The following is an 18,888-nucleotide window of genomic DNA, read 5'->3' as shown; positions in this document are numbered from 1 at the left end:
TTCCTCGCGGTTTTGGCGGGAAAACCCTCCGTCGCGTATCCGCTGCGGTAGACGTCACGCGCTGGTTCGGCACACCTGCTCCTCTCCTTGTGGTGGAGCCGTCTCCCTCCTTTCAGCGCGTCTCTCCAAAGCTGGTTTCCTTGCCGAGTACCTCTCCTCTTTGGCTTGGAGCGTTTCGCATCTCACCGCTCCTCTTGGTGCCGCCTCTTTGCTCATCTCCCAGGTCATCTGGTAAAGCAGTCCCTTACAGTCGCTTTTATCACCTCGGGCGAAATCAAGCCGCCGGCTCCGGGGGCACGCCTACCGGGTCGCTCACCGCGGTGCTGATTGGCTGTTAGGGCTGGCTCACTCCTCCCCCCTTATGACGAGGTGGAGACACGCCTTTCTTCTCCGAGATTAGCACATGGGCAATGGCGGCCTGCGGGATTGAAAACAACTCCCCTTTTGAAAGGAACTTTGGAGAGCGGAGATGTTTGGGGAAATTGGAAGGGCCTACGCTTATTTTGTTTGATACAATGCAAAGTCAATCTAGTGGGAAACACATATTTAGCCTACATGGAATAAGGAAATACACTATTTAAAAGATATATCGTGACCTGCGTGTAAGTTTCATGGAATTAACTAGGAGGACGGCTGCGACCATTATTTACATTAACAGGGTGTTACCATACTTTTGTAACGTTCACATTGTAACATTTCCACATTCGTTACACTGCACCCTCCTTTCTTCAGGCCCGTGCTCGGGCCTACTAAACTTTAACTTAGTGTGACACGTAGGTGTAATTCCCTCTACAATTAACCTGACCCTGAGTGTGACAATCTTAAAACACAAATAAGTATGTCCCCCTATTGCATTGCACCCTGTCTAACAGACTCAAGCCCACAGCTAACCGAATTACGGAATTATTCTCAAACTATACATTTACGGTGGGGAGCATTATTTCCAATGACGTGATTTCTTATTTACAACGCAACCCAGGACCTGTGTTTTTTTTCTTTTTTTTCTTTTTAGGGAACAAGAAAAAAAAAGAAATTCCTGTTGGGAGGGAGGAGACAGCACGCATTGCATCGATGCACCAGTACCAATACCACCAAAGCACCCAAAAGCACCAAAAACACCACAAGCACCACAAAGCACCAAAAACACCACTTGGTGCGCAGTCACCATGGTTCTTAATAAACACAACAAAACAACTGGTGGTGGTCTTCACTTTCTCTGCTGGGCCGATGTTCTTCCCGACGTCTTCTGGCTTCATGCGGCCTATTTGGACATAATAAAAAGCACAACTTGTGTTCGTTTTTATTTAGGGCCTCAGGGGCCAACTAAGGGTGGTCCACCTGTTTGGCATAGGTGCCACCTTACTGAGGTCCGCAAGCAAGATTCCCTGGCCACTATGGCCGGTCTCCAACAGAGGTGCCCTGCCCCAGAACCTGGGGTCCATCAAGTGGTACTTGGCCGCAGAACAGCGGTCCATAAAGTGGTACATCAACGCAATGCATGCTGGTTCTGGGAATCTCGGGCGCACAATGGCCACCTCACGCATGCTCCCCTCGGCACCCAATGGCGCACAGGTCATGTGGGAGACAAAAGAAAGACAATTGAGCGAGGGGTAAGGTCACAAGGGTACACGTCAATAAGGCAATGCAAGGCGAAATGCGTACGGAGGGCGAAGTGAGAAAGCTCGTCCCTACCGTACGTCACCCCCCTGTCACCTACCCTACCCTTGCCCTTGCCCTTACCCCATATGTACAAAATCTACACATTACCAATTCGTCACTACTGTCACGTCTTCCCCATATTTCCCCTATACCAAATTCGTCACCACAATCCCTCTACTTCAAAATTTGCCATCACCAATTCATCATCAATCCTCATAAGGAGGGAGAGATGGAATTACGCACAATGTCACACCCACGTCATGATGCGTCTCACAATCCAAACATTTGCATCATAAAAAATAATCAAAACATGGCATGGTGTGGAGTACCTGTCACCTCAGGTGAGTGGATGCAGATGGTGCGAGGAGATCCTTCATCCTAACCTTTTTCTAAATGACTTTAACACACTTTACACTACCCGGGGTCTTTCCCTGCCAATCCATTGGCCAACTTACACTATGGGTTCTAATAACCAATTCCCATTGACCAAACTGTGGTGCTTCTCAATTTTGGGGTCTCACTCCCCCGATTCATCTCCCGGTGCCCTCGCATAATTTCTGGGCTGCGACGTGTAACTCTCCCAGCAGGTCTACCCACCTGCACACCTCCACCACTGTAGTTGCCACCCGAGCTTACCTAGCTCCTCACCCTAACCTATCTAACTGGGGCAGGCCCCTCCTGGCTCTGTCACCCCACTCGGTGCCCTCTGGCACTGGGCTACCCGGGTCCGTCCTCCGGATCCTCGGGCCCCATCCACAACAACTACTACCGGCTCCCAGAGCCCACCTGCGGCCTCACCTGGCCGACATCCTTACAGTGGTGGAGCGCCCAAACAACTACACACACTAACAGGCTACACGCCCAGCCATTTCCACAACACTAATGCACCCATCCAAATACCATTCTGTCACCCGCACCACAGATGCCAATATCCAACCACAATTTACCTGTACCCTCTACCTAACACTTACACTACCCGCCCCGGGTATCCGTGATGGGGGTCCACTCTTCCCCCATTTCACACCTTCGCACCATCCACGCCACTCCACAATTTCCACCATACTCACTCCACGACCATCCATTCCAATACTCCAGATATTCCACACTACCATTTATTCCACACAGCCACATACACCTGTTGTGGCACACCTGCGCCCTCACACCTGGTGCCACCTGCACCCTCCTTTCTTCCTGGACCATTTGGTCGACACAACACGCAATCACCACTACTCCCTCATACACTGCTCCACACACCTGTTCAGTTGCACACCTGTGCAATCACACCTGTTCAATTCTCACCTGTTCAATTCTCACCTGTTCAATCCTCACACACACGGCATCATCTCAGCTAACTACTCCCCTCTGAAACTTGCGCTTCCCAGTCGTCCCTTTAAACTATTGCGCTCCCACGTCATTATCATCCACACTAATCTACCTGCGTCCCCACTACAGGTATCAGTCACTAACTAATCTTAACGTTACCTAATGTCATCTTCACTAGATCCCTACAATTATCCAAGCCCTCCCTGGCTCGGTTGTCATAGCCACCCCATAAACTATTGCGCATTTGCCCCCACTCTGTGAGGGATGGTGGATTTGCCATCCCACCACATCGGGGGTCTCTCTATCAATTTTGCTCGTCCAAATTCCAACCAATTCAAAAATTTTCCATTTACTGCCAATTCTACCCACTATTATAAATTTCGTATTAAATCACTACCATCATCATCCGTCTACTTATTACATCCTCTCGGTGCGCCAATTCACGTCTACAGCCCGGCTTCGTACAGCCGAGCAATGAACACGGATTCTTTTGTGCCGGCGGCTGGATGCGTCCCGCATTCGGGGCAGGGGCGGGGGCTTACCCGGGCCGAGATCCCACGCACCACCTCGGCGTGGAGCCATCCAATGTCCCGATCTCGACCTGCCGGCACGTCTCAACAAAACGTGGTCGCCATAACGACCCTTCCTATCCAGCTGCCCGCTCCGCCTAGTGGAGCCCGGACGCGGCCGTTCCAAGCGAGGCACAGCGTGGATCGCGTACGGCGGTTCTTTCGAAACCGCCGTGGTTCGGATCCCCGCTGGTCCTCGCGGCACGCGAAGCTGCCCGACGCGCACCGAGGGCCCGATTCGGCTATAAGTCGTTCTAACCTTTAACCCGGTTACCGTCGACGCCTCACCTGGATGCTTACAAGCATACGCTACCCCTTTCTTGCTCATACATGCAGCCGTTTCCATGCTCCTCGGCGTTCCTTTTCTTACACACCTCGGTACACTCATTCCGCTCACCGACTTGGTCACACACCTGACCACCGAACACCTTGGCACACATTCGTCGCTCGCACACCTCACCAATACACCTCTTCACGCCCCTTTCTCGGTCACCTCCTTTGTGACAATCACAGGTGTGCTCTCACCCGCACACCCAACCACGTGCCTCACTACCAATTCCAGTGTGCATTCCCACTCACGCTCTACCATTCCAGGTGTGCATCCTTCCATTCCAGGTGTACATCCTCGCTCACCTGTCATAACCAACTCACGCTCCGTTTCACTCTCACTACTCTCACCTCCACTCTCGGTCGCGCACTCACCCTTACTCTCGACAGCACACTCTTTCCTCATGCACCCGTCCGTTACACACCTTTCTCGCACACACTCTTCCGCACATTGTCCCGTTACACCCTCTGTAACACTCACCACAGGCATGCATTCTCCCTTACTCTTGACAGCATGCGCTTTCCCCATGCACCCGTCCGTTACACACCTTTCTCGCGCATCCTCTTGCGCACACTTTTTCGTTACTTCCTCCATAACACTCACCACACTGCGCTTCCCTGTGCTCCCTCGCACACGCGCTACGACCGACTCACTCCTGACGGCACACTCACTCCTCGGCGTGCACTTTTTCCTCACACACCCCATGGTCGGACATTCTCGCACACCTCTTTCTTCGCACACCAGACCTGTCGCACACTTCACCAACGGCCTCTCACGAACACCCGGATCCAAACCAATCCCCAAGCCGACTGAAGCTTTCCTCACATCATATACATTGCCACTCACCTCCGTACTTCGTCGTCGCACCTCCTCTGCCACCTGCAAACTTTTTATTTGGTTAGTGAGCACCTCATCATGATTTGAACACAGACCTTGTACATATTCCATGACTTCCTCCTTTATCTCCCTCTTAGATTCCCTCCGTCTCTTCTTAATTTCACTCACCCCCTCTTCCACCTCCTCTAATTTTTCCTTTACCTCCTTCATCTCCCGGTGCGCCCCCTCTATCTCTTCCTCTAACGCCACCTTAACCGTTTCGATGTGCGTCCTCACCTCTCGGTCCTTCGTCTCCATCACTTCTGTCACCTCCTCCAACTTCTTCGTCAACCCCTCATGTACCATCTGACATTCCTTTTGTGTTGCTATTAATTCGTTTTTAATGTCCTTTTGTGTCGCTTTCAAACCCCCAATGATTGCAGTGTTCTTTTCCACTTGGTCCGCTAGTTCCCTTTGTCCGACGGTCAGCTGTTCTACTCCCTTCGTCAGATCTTCTATTCCCCCTTGTAACTTAGCCGTATTATTTCTCACCTCTTTCTCCATACGCTTCTCACCTCGCTTTACCTCCTCGCGTAGCCCTGGGACCCTTTCGCCCAACTTGCGGTCTCTGTCCCTCTGCTCCCTTGCCTCTCTATCGGCCCTCATTCCGTTCGTTGTTGCTTCAATTTGGTTTCCCATTACCCCCATTTTGGCTTCTAGCCTGTCCATAAGGGCCCCCATTTTTCTGCTTTCCATTTTCTCACTATCGTTTTTTTTCTGCATTTCCACCATGAATTGGGTCATGAAGGCTTGCATTTGGGTCGCGCTCATTGGTTCCGCGGCCGTGGCCCCCTCAACCACGTGCGCGAGAGCGCCATTTTGTGCGTCTGAAACCTCCGCAACCACATTGCCATTTTTCTCCTCCTCCCTTTCCTCCACATACATTTCCCCGAGGTCCTGGGTCGATTCCACCCTGTCTATCTCTCCCACCGACATCCGATCGCCTTGATTGTTCATGGCGCGATCTCAAAATTCGGGTTTTGCTTTATAAAACAAAATAAATTTCGGCAGCTTGTAATTTTGAGCGCGTTAAGCGCGCTTCGGGTCCGATTTCGGGTCCGATCTCCCTCCTCGACACCAATTGTTACTCTAATAGTACAATTGGTGTTCCAAAATTTGGGCCTAACAAATTTAGTCCCAGGTCCGAATCCAACTCCTCGACACCATTTGTTACAGACGCGGTTTTAGATGTTATATTGACCGAGCGGTGGTGTATTTAACCGCGTCCGAACAGTTACTCCCCGATTAGAACCCGATTCCACCCGACGTTGACCAGATCGCCCCACAGATATTCAATCGGGAAACCTCTAAAGCGACCGAAAGAGAATGAAAAAGAAGAAGAAGAAGAATACGGAGGGAGAACAGATTTATTATACACACACAGCAATGGATGGAAGAAGCAGTAACACAGCGAATCGTTAACTTACACTATTCATTTTTACTTAACCCCAAGACAACGAGCAGGACAGGACGTTCACACTTACACAGGGGATAATGCAGGCAGGTAGGGCTTGAGGTGGATTGCTTGAGAGGGAGGCAAAGTCGGAGGCAGCAGCTCTCAATTCCTCGCGGTTTTGGCGGGAAAACCCTCCGTCGCGTATCCGCTGCGGTAGACGTCACGCGCTGGTTCGGCACACCTGCTCCTCTTCTTGTGGTGGAGCCGTCTCCCTCCTTTCAGCGCGTCTCTCCAAAGCTGGTTTCCTTGCCGAGTACCTCTCCTCTTTGGCTTGGAGCGTTTCGCATCTCACCGCTCCTCTTGGTGCCGCCTCTTTGCTCATCTCCCAGGTCATCTGGTAAAGCAGTCCCTTACAGTCGCTTTTATCACCTCGGGCGAAATCAAGCCGCCGGCTCCGAGGGCACGCCTACCGGGTCGCTCACCGCGGTGCTGATTGGCTGTTAGGGCTGGCTCACTCCTCCCCCCTTATGACGAGGTGGAGACACGCCTTTCTTCTCCGAGATTAGCACATGGGCAATGGCGGCCTGCGGGATTGAAAACAACTCCCCTTTTGAAAGGAACTTTGGAGAGCGGAGATGTTTGGGGAAATTGGAAGGGCCTACGCTTATTTTGTTTGATACAATGCAAAGTCAATCTAGTGGGAAACACATATTTAGCCTACATGGAATAAGGAAATACACTATTTAAAAGATATATCGTGACCTGCGTGTAAGTTTCATGGAATTAACTAGGAGGACGGCTGCGACCATTACTTACATTAACAGGGTGTTACTGTGGCGGACACAAAAGCCCACTGGCGTGGTGACATCATTCCACGCACCAAGTGGGCGGTGGCCACGCCCGAGGGGTAGGCGTGGCCTCAGGATATACACCGGGCGACCAGCCCGGAAGGGTTCAGTGTTACAGTGTAGTCTTACAATAAAGACGTTTATATGTTACCGCTTGTCCGCTTCCTCCTTGCTCACAAGCAGCGCGCATAACGCCGCGCTTTACTGGTGACCCTCGACGTTGGATCTGCCGGAGCGATCCTTCCACACGCGACGCCATCGCCATGGCCGCCTTCGTCAAACTTCCGGAATTTTGGGAGGCTCAGGCCGAAGTCTGGTTCGTCCAGGCCGAAGCCCAATTTCAGCTTCGGCACCTCACCGGCGATGACACGCGCTACTGCCACGTCGTCGCCTCCCTCGGGCCCGGCACGGCCGCTCGAGTTGTGTCCGTCCTTCGCCACCCACCGGACGGCCACAAGTACGAGGCACTCAAGCGGCTACTCCTAGCCACGTTCAGCCTCACGGACGACGCACGGGCCGACCGCCTCCTGGATCTCCCCGAGCTCGGTGAGACGCGCCCGTCGGTCCGAATGGACCATATGCTGTCACTGTTGGGCGACGAAGCCCCCGATTCGCTATTCCGGGCGCTTTTCCGTCGCCAACTTCCAGCGCAGGTTCGCCTCGCGTTGGCCGGGACCGGGCTAACGGAACCCCGAGCATTGGCGGCCGAGGCGGACAAGTACTTCGCCGCTTCGGACACGCGGGCGAGCGTTGGCGTGGCCGTCACGGCCTTCGACGCTGATGTTCCACAGCATCATCTTCTACAGCACGCTGAGGTTCAGCAGCATGCTGATACGCACCTCGTGAACGCCGCCACGCCCCGCCCACCGCCGCGGCGAAAACCGCCACCGCGGGGAAACCCGTCGACTCCACCGGCCTGGCGGAGCCAGCCGCGCTCCTCCAGCTCCACCACCTGGTGCTGGTTCCACGCCAAGTTCGGCCACGAAGCTCGGCGGTGTCATCCGCCGTGCTCCTTCAACGGGTCGGGAAATGCCCGGGCCGGCGCTCAATTGTGGCGATGAGCGCCAGCCGTTCGAGCAGCCTGCTGTTCATAACGGACACCTTCTCCGGGCGCCGTTACCTGTGCGACACGGGAGCGCAGGTGAGTGTCATTCCCGCCGGCACGTCAGACAAGCACGCCGCGGGTGGGGGCCCCGCGCTGCTTGCCGCGAACGGGACGCCCATCCGTACGTACGGAAAACGCTGCCTCTCTCTGCGGTTTGGAGGGCAGGTTTTCCGTTGGACGTTCGTCACCGCCGACGTGCCCATGGCACTGCTTGGCGCGGACTTCCTGTGCGCTAATGGGCTCCTGGTCGACGTCAAGCGCAGACGGCTTGTCCAGGCCGAGACGTTCAGCTCGCTCGCTTGTGAGTTGCCCAGCTCAACGAGCGGCTTGCCAAGCGGCTTGCCGAACGATTCGGTTCCGGCCACGTTGGTCTGTACGCTTCCGGCAGCGGACGCATTCACCCGCCTCCTCGCCGGCTTCCTGGCCCTCACGCGGCCCACCTTCTCGGCGGGGGCCGTCAAGCACGGGGTGGCCCATCACATCCCCACCGTCGGGCCACCGGTCTACGCCCGGGCACGCCGCCTCGAGCCGGCGAAGCTGGCGGTGGCAAAAGCGGAGTTCGCTACCCTGGAGCGACTCGGCATCGTTCGGCGCTCAGAGAGTGCTTGGGCGTCGCCGCTGCACATCGTGCCGAAGCCCGGCGGGGGATGGCGACCGTGCGGGGACTATCGCCGTCTCAATGACGCCACGACTCCCGACCGCTACCCCGTCCCCCACATTCAGGACTTTTCCGCCCGTTTGGCGGGCAGGTCCTTCTTCTCGAAGGTGGACCTCATACGCGGCTACCATCAGGTCCCCGTCAGGCCGGAGGACGTCCCGAAGACGGCGGTCATCACGCCGTTCGGACTCTTCGAGTTCCTGCGCATGCCCTTCGGTCTGAAGAATGCGGCTCAGGCCTTCCAGCGACTGATGGACAGCGTCCTGCGCGACTTGGATTTTGTCTACGTCTACCTGGACGATATCCTCGTCGCCAGCGCGTCCCGCGAAGAGCACCTACGCCACCTCCGCACGCTCTTCGAACGCCTGGGCCAGCATGGCCTGATTGTGAACCCTGCAAAGTGCCGGTTCGGCGCCGCCACAATCGATTTTCTGGGGCACCGTGTCACCAGGCACGGCGCCGTCCCCCTGCCGGCCAAGGTGGAGGCGGTGAAGGGGTTTCCGCGCCCCCGCACGATCAGAGGGCTGCAGGAGTTCCTGGGCATGGTGAACTTTTACCATCGGTTCCTGCCCCGTATCGCCCAGCTCCTGCGCCCCCTGCACGAAGCTCTCCGAGGTAAGCCGGGCAAAGTCGACGTTACCTGGACCGAGCAGATGGACACGGCGTTCACGGGCGCGAAGCTCGCCTTGGCTAACGCCACCATGCTCGCGCACCCGGCGCCCGATGCACCGATCGCCCTCACCACCGATGCCTCGGACTACGCGGTGGGCGCGGTGCACGAGCAATGGGTGCGTGGAGCTTGGCAACCGCTGGCGTTCTTTAGCCGGCAGCTTCGCCCGCCCGAACGCCGTTACAGTACCTTCGACCGCGAGTTGCTCGGACTTCACTTGGCGGTCAGGCACTTCCGCCATCTGCTCGAGGGCCGGGCGTTCACTGCCTTCGTCGACCACAAGCCGCTGATCTTCGCGATGGGCAAGGTCACCGAGCCGTGGTCGGCCCGGCAGCAGCGTCACCTCTCGGCCGTGTCCGAGTACACGACGGACATCCAGCACGTCGCGGGGAAGGACAACCCGGTGGCGGATTGCCTTTCCCGGGCCGTCGCCCACACAGTCCACCTCGGCATCGACTATGCCCGGATGGCAGCGGACCAGGCCGCTGACCCCGACGTCCAGGCCTTGCGGACCGCTGTCACGGGCCTCCGCGTCACCGAGGTGCCGTTCGACGGCGCGGGCGCGGCCCTCTTGTGCGACGTCTCCCTCGGGCGTCCTCGCCCCATTGTGCCCGCGGGCTGGCAGCGCCAGGTGTTTGACGCCATCCACGGCCTGTCCCACCCGGGCGCGAGGGCCTCCCAAAGGCTGATCGCCGACAAGTTCGTCTGGCATGGCCTCCGGAAGGCCGTCCGCGGCTGGGCCAGGACGTGCCTCGCGTGCCAGCGCGCCAAGGTGCACCGGCACACCCAGGCCCCGTTGGCCCCGGTGACGGTGCCGGAACGCCGGTTTGACCACGTCCACGTGGACCTGGTGGGACCTCTGCCCCCCTCGCGGGGTTTCACCTACGTCCTCACCATGGTGGACCGCACCACCCGGTGGCCGGAGGCCGTGCCCTTGGCGTCGACAACGGCGGCCGATGTCGCGCAGGCTTTCATCGCCACCTGGGTCGCCCGGTTCGGCGCCCCCTCAGACATCTCATCCGACCGCGGCCCCCAGTTCACCTCGGAGCTCTGGGGGGCGGTTGCGCAGGGGCTCGGGGTCCGGCTGCACCGAACCACGGCCTACCACCCCCAGGCTAACGGCCTGTGTGAGCGATTTCACCGCTCATTGAAGGCCGCGCTCCGGGCCACCCTCCGCGACGGCGGCTGGGTCGACAGGCTCCCCTGGGTCCTGCTGGGCCTCCGGACGGCGCCCAAGGAGGACCTGCGCGCATCCGCGGCGGAGTTGGTCTTCGGGCAACCGCTGCGGGTGCCGGGCGAGTTCCTCCCCGACTCCACGGCACCATGGTCCGCGGCACAGCAGCGCTCCGCTCTGCAAGAGACCGCCCAGAGGTTCGCCCCGGTGCCAACGGCATGCCACGGGCACCCACCGACGCACGTCGCCCCGGAGCTTCGCACGGCGGAGTACGTCTTCGTCCGCCACGATGCCCATCGGACACCACTGCGGCCCCCGTACGACGGGCCTTTCCGCGTGCTGGAGACCGGGGCGAAGCACTTCACCCTGGACATCGGCGGTACTCCTGACCGCGTTTCGGTAGACCGCCTCAAGCCGGCCCACCTCGATGTGGACCATCCACCGCCAGTGGCCCGACCCCCACGTCGGGGCCGCCCTCCTGCGGGCGGACCCCCGGCACCGCCCAGCCCCGCCGCCACGGCGCCCCCCGGTCCTGCACCCATCCCAGGGGCAGCCAGGGGCATCCCACCTGGTATCCCTGCACCCCGGACGCCGCCGATCGCCAGGGGGCGCTTCGGCCGGGTCATTCGTCTGCCCCGCAAACTGGCCCTCCAGGTGCGCGGGAATTCTGGGGGGGCGCGTGTGGCGGACACAAAAGCCCACTGGCGTGGTGACATCATTCCACGCACCAAGTGGGCGGTGGCCACGCCCGAGGGGTAGGCGTGGCCTCAGGATATACACCGGGCGACCAGCCCGGAAGGGTTCAGTGTTACAGTGTAGTCTTACAATAAAGACGTTTATATGTTACCGCTTGTCCGCTTCCTCCTTGCTCACAAGCAGCGCGCGTAACGCCGTGCTTTATTACCATACTTTTGTAACGTTCACATTGTAACGTTTCCACATTCGTTACAATATATATATATATATATATATATATATATATATATATATATACACACACAGTATGTATATATATATATATATATATATATATATATATATATATATATATATATATATATATATATATATATATATATATATATACATACTGTGTGTGTATATATATATAAAGATACTGATACTGTGTGTGTATATATATATATATAGATATACTGGTCTAGTATATATTGTTGCGGATCTGCCGCCGGCCTTCTCCCCTTACCAAGGGGGATTAGTCCCCTTGTCTCTGACTGACCAGCGCGACCCGGGACCTATGACATCCCGTCCGGACAGCATGAAATAGGGTATTAGGACCAAATTCGCTATTACCTAAATACTCGCGCTGCCCTGAAGCGAGGAGATAAGCCCCGCACAAACCACGTATGTTGATACGCTGAGCGGTTGCGTACACGCGATCCGCGCCGTTATCACTTACTAGACCCCGATTCAAGCGGCTCTTATTCGTACCATGCTTCGTCAATGGAGAAATCACAAAGGCGATCGAATTTGGAAGCAAAGGAATAACAGGTTTAATTATTATTATTTACAATGTACAATGGTTCAAGAGCAGAGACACAGAGCAATCCTTAAAACAGTCTTATACTTAATCCCAGGGACACGGGCCCGTCTCACGCACACACACTCACACGGGGCTTGCAGATGGCAGGACGATGTTCACCAGCTCGCCCATGGATGGCTCTCGTGCAGTTCTCTCCGGTCCCCGGCACGTCCTTTGGAGTAGGTGAAGGCAGGAGCTCTCCGCGTGTCGTCTGGATGGAGCGAGTTATCACAGGGCGAATTGGTAGGGAGTGGACCTCGACGCAGCTGGCGGTTATTCACTTGCGGCTATGGCCGCACTTACTCGCGTGGGTGAAAAGCGCTATTCGCTTTCCCGGCGCGTCAGGCTGCGCCTGCGTATGTGTACCGCCAATGCTTCTCCTTCTTCCCCTGGGTGCGCACGTTATACTGCGAGGTTATAGTTCACAATGGCGTCTCCACTGAACAAGTCCTTCTGACCCTCTTGCAGCAAAGCCCTGCTGATAAGTCCCTCTCCCGACAAGTCTTTGCGTGCGAGCAAACCCTCTCAAGTCTTGTCGAGGGCTTTGCGCAGCGCGTTATATAGGCACGCCCCACGAACCTTCTTGAACTCACCAGGCGCGCCTCACCACGCCCTCTCACGCCATGCCGCTAGAGCCCTGATTGGCTGGTGGCTCTTACCGTCTCCCGCTGCCGCTCCCCGACCTCAGCGCTGGCTCCACCCTTTTTAGGCATACCTCGTGTTACTCGACTAGTGGGAAGCCAATGCTTAACAAACTGGATCAAGGCTAGGGTGGCTGGGAAATCGGTGGCAAGTAAAGTCTATTTTCTGTCTTTACACAACGCAGGCACTAAGAGGGGAAATGGCCTATTCTTACACATACTAAGACATAACTATACTACAAATGGGCCTTTATGATGTTCGTGTGACTAACTATGGGGGAAACCCGTTAACCTTTAATGACTTCAATGTGCCAATCTCAAAACCGTAGATATATATATATATATATACATATACATATATATATATATATATATATATATATATATATATATATACATACATATATAGATATATATATATATATATATATATATATACAGTGAAACCTTGACTTACGAGTGCACCACCTTACGAGTTTTCCGAGATACGAGCCGTCGCTCGGACGATTTTTTGCTTTGTGATGCGAGCCGAGATCTGAGTTACGAGCGAGCGAGCTTACGCCACCCGCCACTAGGTAGCCCAGCGAGCGTTCAGTTCACGTGGTTATCTTGCCATGCAAGCATCTCTGCCGTATCGCTGTTGCTTTGTTTTCGCATTTTGTTTATTTTGGAAAATTTCTTAGTTTTAACCATGGGTCCTAAGAAATTGAGTGCCAAGGGCAGTGCTGAGAAGAAGAAAAGGCTGATGTGCTTGGATATAAAACACGTAATCGTCGAAAAACATGAGCGAGGTGTGCGTGTTGTCGACTTGGCGAGCCAGTACGATCGTAGTACTTCTACGATATGTACGATTTAGAAGCAGAAGGAGTCGATAAAGGCTATAACGCCAGCCAAGGGCGTTAAGATTATTTCAAAGCTCCGGACCTCTGTCCATGAAGAGATGGAGAAGTTGTTGTTTGTGTGGTTGACGGAGAAACAGCTCGCAGGAGATACCGTGACCGAGAGCATCATCTGTGAGAAGGCACGAGACATTTACGGGGATTTGGTGCAGCAGACGGCGGGAACATCAACAGACGAGGCATCGGAAGAGTCATTCAAAGCCAGTCGGGGATGGTTTGATAATTTTAAGAAGAGGACCGGCATTCACTCCGTCGTCAGGCATGGTGAGGCAGCAAGCTCGGATGTGAAGGCAGCTGAAGATTTTATTATAACTTTTGCCGAACTGATAGAAGCCGAAGGATACATCCCCCAGCAAATCTTCAACTGTGACGAGACAGGGCTCTTCTGGAAAAAGATGCCGAGGAGGACGTATATAACGGCAGAGGAGAAGAGCATGCCAGGCCACAAACCCATGAAGGATAGGTTAACCCTTGCACTGTGCGCGAATGCGAGTGGTGACTGCAAGATTAAGCCGCTACTCGTATATCACTCTGAAAACCCCAGAGCCTTTAAGTCTCATACGATACTTCAAGAAAAACTGCAGGTTATGTGGAGAGCAAACGCAAAGGCGTGGGTCACCAGGCAGTTCTTTGTGGAGTGGGTAAACCTGGTCTTTGGTCCTGCCATCAAGAAGTACCTTTTGGAAAATAACCTACTAGTGTAGCAGCATAGCAAACCTGTTGTGCATTTTGTGATACAAGCACCAAATTTGGCACAAATGTACATTAATATGTTGCGAACATTTTCAGATATTGGGCCACTTGAAATTCCGTAATTTTTTTTTTCAAATTTTTTCAAATTTCGTAATTTCAAATTTTTCGGGTGACACCGTCACAATTTCGGTCTTCGAGGCCGGCCGATATAGTGGGGCGGCTTAGCCCAAATATTCAAAAGAATTGTGCATTTTGTGATACAAGCACCAAATTTGGCACAAATGTACATTAATATGTTGCGAACATTGTGTGGTCAGCAATGAAGACGAGAGTCTGAATTACATGTATGCAAAAGACCTTGTGAACCAGTGAAGCAAATACACGGGTAAGCATGAATTAAATCTAGGGCATGATATAATTTCCATGATGTTTACCTCTACACTCAATGGTGGAAGGAGGTAATGTTTTGATCCCAGCTTGTCTGTATGTCTGTTTGTCTGTTATATTAGTCCACAAAATTCCAGACAAAGCTTGTAGTAGTGGTAGTTGTAGTGGTAGTGGTGATAACAGAAATTGTTATATAGAACTGAACTTATATTATTATTATATGCAGAAAATAACTTCATTTCTATATGCCCTGCAGTGGACAGGTTAATTGGTTTATGCACTGAAGGGGTCACCCTGGTGTGCACTGCTGTGTTCTGCCTCACTGAGTTGTTCAGGTATGATGTACTCAGCACAAGCTTCCGGTCGGCCCGGAGGTGGGGGTGCGGGGCCTGTCAGGGAACGTCAAAACAAACGGCCTGCCGGGGCCGCCCAAAAGTCGGGCGTGAGGGGCGCGTCCACTAATGGAACGCCTCTCGCTTCCCAGATCGAGGGCCACGTGGTCAGGAGAACCTCGTCCCTTCCGGTCACACTTTGCCTATCGGCCGGCCTCGAAGACCGAAATTGTGACGGTGTCACCCGAAAAATTTGAAATTACGAAATTTGAAAAAATTTGAAAAAAAAAATTACGGAATTTCAAGTGGCCCAATATCTGAAAATGTTCGCAACATATTAATGTACATTTGTGCCAAATTTGGTGCTTGTATCACAAAATGCACAATTCTTTTGAATATTTGGGCTAAGACGCTCCACTATACCCCTGCAAGCCCTTCTCGTCCTTGACAATGCTCCCACACACCCACCAAACCTCGAAGATGACATCCTTGAAGAATTTTAGTTTATTAAGTTTATTAAGTTTAAATTTAAGTTTATTAAGGTCCTCTACCTTCCAGCCAACACCACCCCTTTCCTGCAGCCCATGGACCAGCAGGTGATTTCAAATTTCAAAAAGCTCTTCACCAAGCACCTGTTCCGGCGCTGCTTTGCGGTTACGGAGAGCACACACCTCACCCTTCGAGAGTTCTGGAAGGATCACTACAATATCGTGACCTGCCTCAGAATTATCGACATGGCCTGGCAGGGTGTTACAAGGAGGACCTTAAACTCTGCATGGAAGAAGCTGTGGCCTGAGGTTGTGTCCGAAAGGGACTTCGAAGGATTCGAACCTGAAGTGTTAGTGGTGGAGGAGATTGTGTCCCTCGGAAAGTCCATGGGCCTGCAAGTGAATGAAGAAGACGTTAACGACCTCGTCGAGAAGCACAACGAGGAACTGACAACGGAGGAATTAAAGGAGCTACAGCAGCAGCAGAATACGGAGGTTTTGCAGGAAATTAACGCGGAGGAGCCAGAGGCGGAGGTGGTTATCGCTACAAGTGAGATTAAGGAAATGTTGGGAATGTGGGAGAAAATTTCAGAGTTTATTGAAAAGAAACACCCTGAAAAAGTTGCAACAGGTCGTGCGTTGGCGCTGTGTAACGACACTTGCCTCACTCATTTTCGAAACATTTTGAAAGGGAGGAAGAAACAAACCTCCTTGGACAGGTTTTTATTGAAACGCCCTGCAAGTGAAAGCGAGGAAAGTGCGGCGAAAAAGGCAAAAGTTATCTCCTCCACCTCCGCCAGCATCTTCATCTGATCTTCAAGGTAAATACACTTAATAAAACCAGTTTATTTCTTTACATTCTCTTTTATTATGTACAGTATATACGAGGTCGTGCTTGTTTATACATTATTTGTTATTTATAAAGTACATTTTTCTTATTTAAAAACACGTAACAAAAAAAATTGGTGTGGTTTTTGGGGGGCTGGAACGGATTAATAGCGTTTCAATTCATTTTAATGGGGAAATTTAATTTGAGAAACGAGCAAATTGAGTTACGAGCTCGGTCACAGAACGAATTAAACTCGTAAGTCAAGGTTTCACTGTATATATATATATATATATACAATATATATATACAGTATATATATACAGTGAAACCTTGACTTACGAGTTTAATTCGTTCTGTGACTGAGCTCGTAACTCAATTTGCTCGTTTCTCAAATTAAATTTCCCCATTAAAATGAATTGAAATGCTATTAATCCGTTCCAGCCCCCCAAAAACCACACCAATTTTTTTTGAAATATACAGTATATATAAAAATATCTCACGCTTTATATTTCACCTGTATGCAGCATACAAGTTGGCAGGATGGCCTGGACTGGAGGTGCGCACACTTGACTCTAAACTGTCCAGCCTGGGTTTGAATCCCGACCCAGCTATAACCTGTCATGTCGGTGTTTCACAGGCAGGGTGATTAATCAATGTGTGTACCGCTAAACTGGGCGCCCCGTTTGCGTCCCATTATTTGTTGGATGTTAAGGATCTCACCGTGTCTTCCACAAAGAGAAGGCGAGCTATCGCCGGCACTCTGAACAAGTTGTGGCCTGGCATGCTCTTCTCCTCTGCCGTTATATACGTCCTCCTCGGCATCTTTTTCCAGAAGAGCCCTGTCTCGTCACAGTTGAAGATTTGCTGGGGGATGTATCGTTCGGCTTCTATCAGTTCGGCAAAAGTTATAATAAAATCTTCAGCTACCTTCACATCCGAGCTTGCTGCCTCACCATGCCTGACGACGGAGTGAGTGAATGCCGGTCCTCTTCTTAAAATTATCAAACCATCCCCGACTGGCTTTGAATGACTTCCGATGCCTCGTCCGTTGATGTTCCCGCCGCCTGCTGCACCAAATCCCCGTAAATGTCTCGTGCCTTCTCACACATGATGCTCTCGGTCACGGTATCTCCTGCGAGCTGCTTCTCCGTCAACCACACAAACAACAACTTCTCCATCTCTTCATGGACAGAGGTCCGGAGCTTTGAAATAATCTTAACGCCCTTGGCTGGCGTTATAGCCTTTATCGACTCCTTCTGCTTCAAAATCGTACATATCGTAGAAGTACTACGATCGTACTGCCTCGCCAAGTCGACAACACGCACACCTCGCTCATGTTTTTCGACGATTGCGTGTTTTATATCCAAGCACATCATCTTCTTCTTCTTCTCAGCACTGCCCTTGGCACTCAATTTCTTAGGACCCATGGTTAAAACTAAGAAATTTTCCAAAATAACAAAAATGCGAAAACAAAGCAGCAGCGATATACGGCAGAGATGCTTGCACGGCAAGATAACCACGTGACCTGAACGCTCGTTGGGCCACCTAGTGGCGGGTGGCGTAAGCTCGTAACTCAGATCTCGACTCGCACCACAAAGCAAAAAACCGCCCGAGCGAAGGCTCGTATCTCGGAAAACTCGTAAGTTGGTGCACTCGTAAGTCAAGGTTTCACTGTATATATATATATACACAAAGAATTAAGTTAAGCACCCTCCCCCCCGTTTTTTTACAACCTCGCACATTACAAGTTTGTTGTCGTCAAAACAGTGTAATATACCCATGATATTGCTATATTTTCTGGAGAAGTGATATTATGGTCACATAAAAACATAACAATCATGCCGTTTTCAATATTTTATTCTGAATAATTTAAGGTGAAATTTTTTGGGAATTTTAGGCATATTTTCACCTCAATTTAAGTATGGAGCTATAGGTCCATCACGGACAGTGTGGATGACGTTTATGTTTTCTAACGTACAGTCATTGTTCTGAGAAGACCTCTAGCGATCTTTGCGTCAATAACGTGTGTAGGACCCACGTGATCGGATGACTGACTCAACCAATCACTTTTTTTCACTTTGATCACTCAATTTCATCAATGGATAATTGCTAATGTCATACCAATCATTATTTGATCTCACATACCTTAGAATATATGCCAATGTATACATATACACAAAGAATATATATTAGGGGGTGCTTACCTTAATTCGTTGTGTAGGGGTGCTTAACTTAATTCTTTGTGTATATATATTGTTACGGTTTTCCGCCGCCCTTCTTACCCTTACCAAGGGGGGATTAAGCCCCTTGTTCTTTCTGGGCCTGGCGTAACCGAGAGACTTGAAACACCTCTTCCGGGCAAATGCAAGGTAGGGTTTCGGGACCAAGTCTCGCTCGTACCTAAATACCTGCGCTGCCACAAAAGCGGGGAACCAAGCCTCGCAAGAGCCACGTGTAATTTGAGTACACCGAG

The sequence above is a fragment of the Myxine glutinosa genome, chromosome 8, assembly GCF_964187855.1.
Source record: "Myxine glutinosa chromosome 8, kmMyxGlut1.1, whole genome shotgun sequence".
Classification (NCBI taxonomy): Eukaryota; Metazoa; Chordata; class Myxini; order Myxiniformes; family Myxinidae; genus Myxine; species Myxine glutinosa.
This window is presented reverse-complemented; position numbering follows the sequence as displayed.